This window comes from Mytilus galloprovincialis, chromosome 12, assembly GCF_965363235.1.
Source record: "Mytilus galloprovincialis chromosome 12, xbMytGall1.hap1.1, whole genome shotgun sequence".
Lineage (NCBI taxonomy): Eukaryota > Metazoa > Mollusca > Bivalvia > Mytilida > Mytilidae > Mytilus > Mytilus galloprovincialis.
In genome coordinates this window covers 44,166,395-44,174,457 of record NC_134849.1, presented here as the reverse complement: position 1 = coordinate 44,174,457, position 8,063 = coordinate 44,166,395, and the positions used below count along the sequence as shown (strand labels likewise).

General features: G+C 33.8%; 1 long non-coding RNA gene across 1 annotated transcript; it reads left to right on the top strand.

Moving 5' to 3' along the window:
• Positions 1–789: 789 nt before the first annotated feature.
• On the top strand, positions 790–2,950 carry LOC143055337 (uncharacterized). Its single transcript, XR_012971995.1, has 2 exons — positions 790–841; positions 2,726–2,950. It is a non-coding gene; the product is annotated as an uncharacterized LOC143055337 (long non-coding RNA).
• The last annotated feature ends 5,113 nt before the right edge of the window (positions 2,951–8,063 follow it).

The following is an 8,063-nucleotide window of genomic DNA, read 5'->3' as shown; positions in this document are numbered from 1 at the left end:
CAAAGTAAACAATTTATACTGGGAAAACAATGTCTGTATTATGTTCACATATGACATGCTTTCTATAATTCACAGAGAAAACAATTTAGTGGGAAAACAATGTCTGTATTATGTTCTTATATAACATGCTTTCTATAATTCATAAAGAAAACAATGTATACTGGGAAAACAATGTCTAATTTATACCAGACAAACAATGTCTGTATTATGTTCACATATGACATGCTTTCTATAATTCACAAAGAAAATAATTTATACCAGACAAACAATGTCTATATTATGTTCACATATGACATGCTTTCTATAATTCACAAAGAAAATAATTTATACCAGACAAACAATGTCTGTATTATGTTCACATATAACATGCCTTCTATAATTCACAAAGAAAATAATTTATACCAGACAAACAATGTCTGTATTATGTTCACATATGACATGCCTTCTATAATTCACAAAGAAATCCATTTATACCAGGCAAACAATGTTTGTATTATGTTCACATATGACGTGCTTTCTATAATTCACAAAGAAAACAATTTATACCAGGAAAACAATGTTTGTATTATGTTCTTATATGACATATTATATTCTATGATGTTCGTTAAGTTTTCATTCACACATTTATGGACTGATGAGAAGGAAAAACTTTTTATTTACAGACATGGACATCATCATTTATCTTTCTCAACATTATTGCTGTATTAAACACATTAGAAAACAAGATGACTATGAAAATTTGGCAGTTTTGTTCCTGTGATGCAATGATGTCAGTTCATTTGGTTTTGTAAAAAGCAGATGCTGGTTAGCTTAAGAGTACTTTTTTTGCTGTAATTGTGAGGTACTTATTGATAAAGAAATAGCCTTTCTATGATTTGGATAATTTATTTCCGTATTAAAACCATTTTGTCAACTGTTATGTAAGTGCCAAATTAAAGACAGACGTGATTAGAAATGAAATATCATAATACAACTACTGTGGATTCATTTAGTTTTTTTGGGTACTAATTTTCATGGATTAGGAAGACTTGCATATTCGTGGATATTTGTTTGTGTGGTTTTTGTAGAGCCTGTGACTTTTTTTCGCAATAGCTTGACATATGGATAGTGATCCAGCGGAGGCATTAGCTATCTTCTTAAAAGCTTTTATATTTTAGGAGGTGGAAGACCTGGATGCCTCAAACTTTGTATATGGATGCCTCATGTCACAAAGTTTCCGTCAGTCCCATGTCTAATGTTCTTGACCTCATTTTCATGGTTCAGTGACTACTTGAAAAAAGTGAACATTTTTGGTAATGTTAATTTCTCTCTTATTATAAGTAATAACATAACTATATTTGGTATGTGCCTACCTTGCAAGGTCCTCATGTCCGTCAGACAGTTTCCACTTGACCTCGACCTCATTTCATGGATCAGTGAACAAAGTTAAGTTTTGGTGGTCAATTCCATATCTCAAATACTATAAGCAATAGGTCTTGTATATTCGGTGAAAGGAAGGACTGTAAGGTGTACATGTCCAACTGGCAGGTGTCATCTGACCTTGATCTCATTTTCATGGTTCAGTGGTTATAGTTAAGTTTTTGTGTTTTGGTCTGTTTTTCTTATACTATATGCAATAGGTGTACTATATTTTGTGTATAAAATGATTGTAAGGTGTACATGTCTAGCTGACAGGTGTCATCTGACCCTATTTTCATGATTTAGTGACTCAAGTGAAGGTTTTTGGGATACGATTGCTTTCAAGCAATCTGTAGACTTATACGATTGGCTCAGGGTGTCATGCCCTCACGTCAACCGTTTTATTCTAAACATTTTGGAACATCTCAGATTCTTATGATTGTCTTGGTTTAAAAGGTAAAAACAAACAAATGGATTGAACTTAAACAACTGTCCTATAATGTTCTTTTCATAATCTTCATGTTTGATATTTCCCTTGACTTATATGCGTGTTTTTAACAACACGGAAAATCAGAATTAAGCAGTATTTGTATTTAGTGTTTTTATAAATTTAGAAACACGTCAGAGGGAATTCCCCAGTTGTGATAAAAATGCAAGAGTTCTCTGAATTCCAATAATTTAAAATCTATTTCTGTCATATACGAACTGAAGTGAAGTTTTTCTTATATGTCACTGTTATGAAACTGGTATTTGATAATGTACTTCCATAAAGAAATAGAGAACCATCTAGGTCGTTTAATTAATGTACGTTCTTGCTCTAGGGTTTGTTTAGGTAATTATGCGCATGCGTTAGTTTTCTTGACTTCAAGGGGTATTAGATTGAATAGTTGCTCTGGATTTCCCACTCAATTTATTAATTTATAACTCATGGGATCCTTTCTATGTATGTCTACTATTGAGGGTTATTCTTGTTGCATAATTCTAAATCATATGCATCATTTAAATTAAAATAAATGTAGTCCACATCGTAAAGGTAACTACAACACCCCTTCAGGCGAAATGGAGTCTTCCATATTATCGTTTCGAGTTGTCTCCCTTCTGGAAGTAACTGAATCAAAACAACATGTTGAGAAAAATAAAATTGTTTTGTCGATAAACGTCGTATTATATTAAAAACGATTGCAATTTAAACCGTGGAATGTGTACGGAAAGACGTCATGATCACTGACCCAAAGGAAATTAAATATATAAAGAGTTAGGAATGGGGTTTCTCCTATAATTAACGTAGGAAAATAGGTGATAAATGTATAAATGATTTATTTTTCAGGTTTTATGGACATATTTTATTTCCTTGCACCCAATGTTGTATGATGATTCGTCATGGCTCACCAAGTGTAGAAATTCCAAGATGACTCAAGAAGAGATTTTATTCGCTATATTCCGTTCAAATTTTGATCGTGATTCTATAATTGAACTTTGTACACCTTAACTAATGGACAAATGTTGAAATATTTTGACACAGAAGCGTTGGATTAATAAACTTTTCATTCTATTAATTTTCAACTAATTTCTTGAAGGACTATCCGAAGAAAATTGGCGGGAAAACGACACAACGCCTGCAATCTTGCACCATGTTCTCACAATGGACTCTAATATCCGTTACTGAGCTTCTGTTCCCAGGGCCAGTATTTTTAAAGTCAATGTCAGTATTGGACAGTAATGATAAAGTGCTCTTTTTGTACAGATGGTTCTAATTGATCATTCTTGATCCATGCTAACGTTATAATTGATCAATCGTGATCCATGCTAAAGGTTTTTAATCGATCAATCGTGATCCATTCTAATGTTATAACTGATCAAAAGTGATCCACGCTAAAGTGTTAATTTTGATCATTTGTGACTCATGATCATGCTAATGTTTCATCTTTATTGAGGATAAATTAATGTTTGATTAATTTGTGAGCCGTGGCCTTTATTTTGCCAATTAAAATAATAATTCATTTATATCTCTTTGGTATTTTTTCAAGCATGAATCTTAAGTTATTTAAAGAATACCTTTTGATCGAAAGCAAATTCATAATACAAAATAAATGTTTATTAAGTTAAAGGTCATCATAACATGCATGTGAAATTCATCATTAAAATGTGTGAAAACATATGTACAAAAGTCAGCACTAATCAGATATACTTGATCATGTTGATATGAGTTCATAAGTCAGTTCTGGCAGAATATTTGTAGCCAACACGTTGAAAAGACTCGGCACCATTCGAATTTGTTGTTCTCGTTTCCTCGGTGTCAGGAAATTTGCGGAAACGTAGTATTGGGAATATGAAAAATTAGCGGAAATGCAATACGCCCTTCGTTTGATATGTTTGAACTTTTCATTTTGCCATTTGATTGGGAATTTTCCGTTTTGAATTTTCTACGAAGGTCACTAGTTTTGTAATTTTATTTTTCTAAATACAGTGTACATGTACATAAACAACAAAAACTATTTTTTAATCTACGGCTTGGTTTGCCATTACAAGATCTTACAACTATCGCTCGATTGACGGTGTCCAAATTATTGTTACGTTAACTTATTAACCCTATTACATGTACAATGTATGTCTATTTGGGTTGCTCACCCAATTTTGTCAATATAACAGAATGACCTGTCGTACATGTGGAAAATTAAGCTGGATATGAAACCAGGTTTAACCCACAGTTTTCTTTTGGAAATATGCCACTGCATGGTAACTTTCGCCCTTCTTTTCTGTACCAAATCAAGCATATGATAGTTGTTTTTCACTCGTTCCGCTAGTGAAAAACGTTAGATTTTAGATTCCCAATCTTGGATTTCCGAGCTCCTTTGTTGTACTTTTTTATAAGCCTGGTATCCTTTTACAACCAATTGGTCAATAAAACTGGTGGCATAAGCCTGGTATTCTTTTACAACCTATCGGTCAATAAAACTGCTGGCATAAGCCTGGTATCCTTTAACAACAAATTGGTCAATAAAACTGCTGTTGTAAGCTTGGTATCCTTTTACAACAAATTGGTCAATAAAACTGCTGTTGTAAGCTTGGTATCCTTTTACAACCAATTGGTCAATAAAACTGCTGTTGTAAGCTTGGTATCCTTTTACAACAAATTGGTCAATAAAACTGCTTTTATAAGCTTGGTATGCTTTTACAACCAATTTCTCAATAATTGATACTGCTGCTAGATATGTCGCTATAAGATTAGATAGTTTCACTTTGTATGTTTTGTAAAAGATAGTTTACGCAACTACAATCATGGTAATAAAAAAAAAGCAAGTGTATGAGACATATTTTTTTATTTTATTTTTTTATTTGAAGTCATTTATGACTTTTATTTAAACAAATGCTATTAATCATCGTTACTTCATGCTCGTATTAAAATTAAAAAAAATAGAATAACACATACGTACATCACGGTCTTTTTAGATTGTCCAGTTTAGAAAGATTTGCGTTCTTACTTATTTAACCAATAAAATTAAGAATGAAAATTAAGAATATTTATAACACGTGAATTAAGATTTGGCGTTCATGACTATCAAAGAGACCAATTTTCAACAAGAGACCAAATGGCCGGTATAGAAGTAAGCTACTTGTAATTATTTAAAAAGGTGATCGTACGACCTTTATTAAACATGAAATTGTTTATGAAAACCTACAGTCCGAGGTATTTAAAAGCCTCGGAAAGGTTAATTAATAGTACTGCAACCAGAGTTCATTTTAAAAAACTTTAATGGTCCGGAAGAACACACACCTAAATTATATATCGATGGAAAGAGGGAAACGTGTACAATAAGAAAAGTTGGGTCGTAAAAATACAGAGTGTTCACAATTTTGTGAAATTGAGGCCAAAGGTCAGACCTAAAAATATCAATATTTCAACCACAAGAACAAAAAGGAGAAATATTATGATATTTATTCAATAGAATGCTACAAAAACGATTCAATCATAAGCATATGCTATAAACGATGTTAAAACGACAAATTTGACTACTTATATGAAGAGTTGCCATTACAAAATGGCGTTGATTTGGAACCTTCTGATTTTTTTCCATTTAAGACATAGCAAAAGAAGAAGTGGCCTTGGCCTTTTCACATCCATAAATTTTCATATTGTGTATAGTATTTCATTATAGTATATTACAGAATTATTTTCTAAAGTATAAAACACCAGTTTATCAAATTATTTCAATATTTTTTCTATCTTTGAAAAAAACAAAATTCAAGCGCTGAAACAGTGCATTTAATTTTGCATCTTTAAGGTTGTGTATTTTGTGAAAATTAGTATCTAGTTATAGATAAATACATATGTATTTGGAAAGTCTGGACAGAGCAGTTATTACACAAAATATATTATAGTCACCCGAGGCGAATGCGAGGTTTAAAAAAAATTGAGTGTAAAACAGTCAGTTTGGTGCATAAACATTTTTTAGTTAACTCATTAATTTTTTAAGGGAAGGATGAAAAATTATACAATGCAATGCCAATTTTCTAATGTTGTAATTCAAAATCAGTCATGACTCATGATCCTTATATAAATTTTAAAAAGCGACACACAATAGCTCAAGTATTCACAAAATAGGGACATGAATCAATCTCTTAGTCATCATATGCGGATTCAGTACGCGTATTAGCATTACAAGACACTTCCCTTTTTTTTATAAGAATAAGAACAAGTTCGGCGCAGGACAGAGTTTGTTCAAAGCAAACACAGTTTTTTAGTACAAATGCTATCTGGAGCGTAAATACCGTCATGATTTGGTCAAACTCGTCAGATATAGTCTTACCTTTGCATAGGAAACACAAAAGAAATGTGAGTACAACGTTTCGATCAATGTTCGTGACCCATATTCCCATATGCATATGCATGATGTATCTGCACTGCCAATCCCAAATGTAATGGCCGGGGCGAATGTTGCTACAGAAACGATTGATTTTGTAATAGCCATACATTTACAAATTTTTGTTATCTTTAGGGACAATATACGGTTCAGAAGCGCCTTTGTGTTATTTTTCATCGATTAACTATCAAATGAACTTTTGAGCCTAGGCTCCGTGTTGAAGACCGGACCGCATAGGCGGATTTAGGGGGGGGGCGGGGGGCCCGGGCCCCCCCTTTTTGGGTAAAAATTTGGTTGCTTATATAGGGAATCACTGAAGCGTGACTGGAGCGGGCCCCCTCTTAGGTCAGTCAGTAGGCCCCCACTTATGAAAATTTCTGGATCCGCCACTGGACCGTGACCTATAATGGTTTACTTTTATAAATTGTCACTTGGATGGTGTGTTGTATCATTGGCACTCATACCACATCTTCCTATATCTATTAACAAGCTATGCGGGCATCATTTCCATAGAAATACCAAAACGAGGACATAGTTCATAAGAGCACTGGTGGCAGGATGAAGTAATTGTTCTACTTTTAATGTATCCTTGATATTTTCAGACACACCTTGGTGTAATTCTGAAAATCTTAATATAGACTTCAATTTTTCCTGCAGCAGATATGGCATCCCCTAAATTGAGTTCAGAGCTAAACTCTATAATTCATATCCCTTGGCCCCACTGTGTCTGAATTGTAAGGTGTCACAATATCTAGTTAGTTCTGGAGTTTGGCAGTTTGGTAAGCATCAGAGACAACTTTGGGTAAAATTGATCGGTATATATAGAGGATGTGCTACATGAGAAAGGCTTTTTCTTATGGAAGAACAAATTACATCACTAACAATCGTTATTAATAAACTGACAGCAAGTTCAAATTCTAATTTTTCAGTGACTGTTTTACTTAATTGCACAGGTGTTGACTTCAATAAGTACTTGATTATGCATGGATAAATGATTACTCACATTAATAAGCACAACTTAAAAGACTGTCAACACGTTTAGAGGTTTTTCTTTTACACAAAAATCCTGTTTTCATATCCAAACTACAAAGAAGAAACTGAGCGCGAGATCGTATAAAAGTGTCAGGTTGTGATGATACATGTCGATCAATTTGATCACATATATGGATTTCTGTTGTTTCTAATTTAAAGTTCCCCAAGGGTGACTGGGGAAATGAAATATGGTCACTTGGTCTTCCCCCGATCGCCAGTATAACGAAGTTGGGCGTCCGTTTGGTTGTGCGGGATGTATCAAGTTCGCAGTCACGTCCGGTCAGAATGGGGACGTTAAAACCGATGCCTCGTGTAAACACCTTTGCATCAACTCTTTGAGGGGTCCGTAGGTGGCATGTTGCAATGGAAAATTTCTGTCCCAATCCAATATCCCATCATTTTCCAGTGGCAGTCGAAATTTTCCCGATCATCATCCCGAATGGCCTCTATTATGACAAAACCTACCTATTGCATGCAGTCAGCTCTTCTACATTATGGAATATAAAGCTTTCTACAAATCGTTTACGACGCCACAGCCACTGGATTTTACTCCATATAGGTCTTGGATTCTACGACTTTTGTCACAGGTGAGACAACAATATGGTACTAACTAATGACCATCAACACATGCACTGTAACTTTTAACCCCAATTAAAAAAACACACCCTTATTAAACCAGTTTATTTTTCCAGATAAGAGCAGAAAGCCAGTGTCTAGCTTTAGCTGCCATCAGAGACATATAATACAATGTATCTGCTGTAAACAATGCCA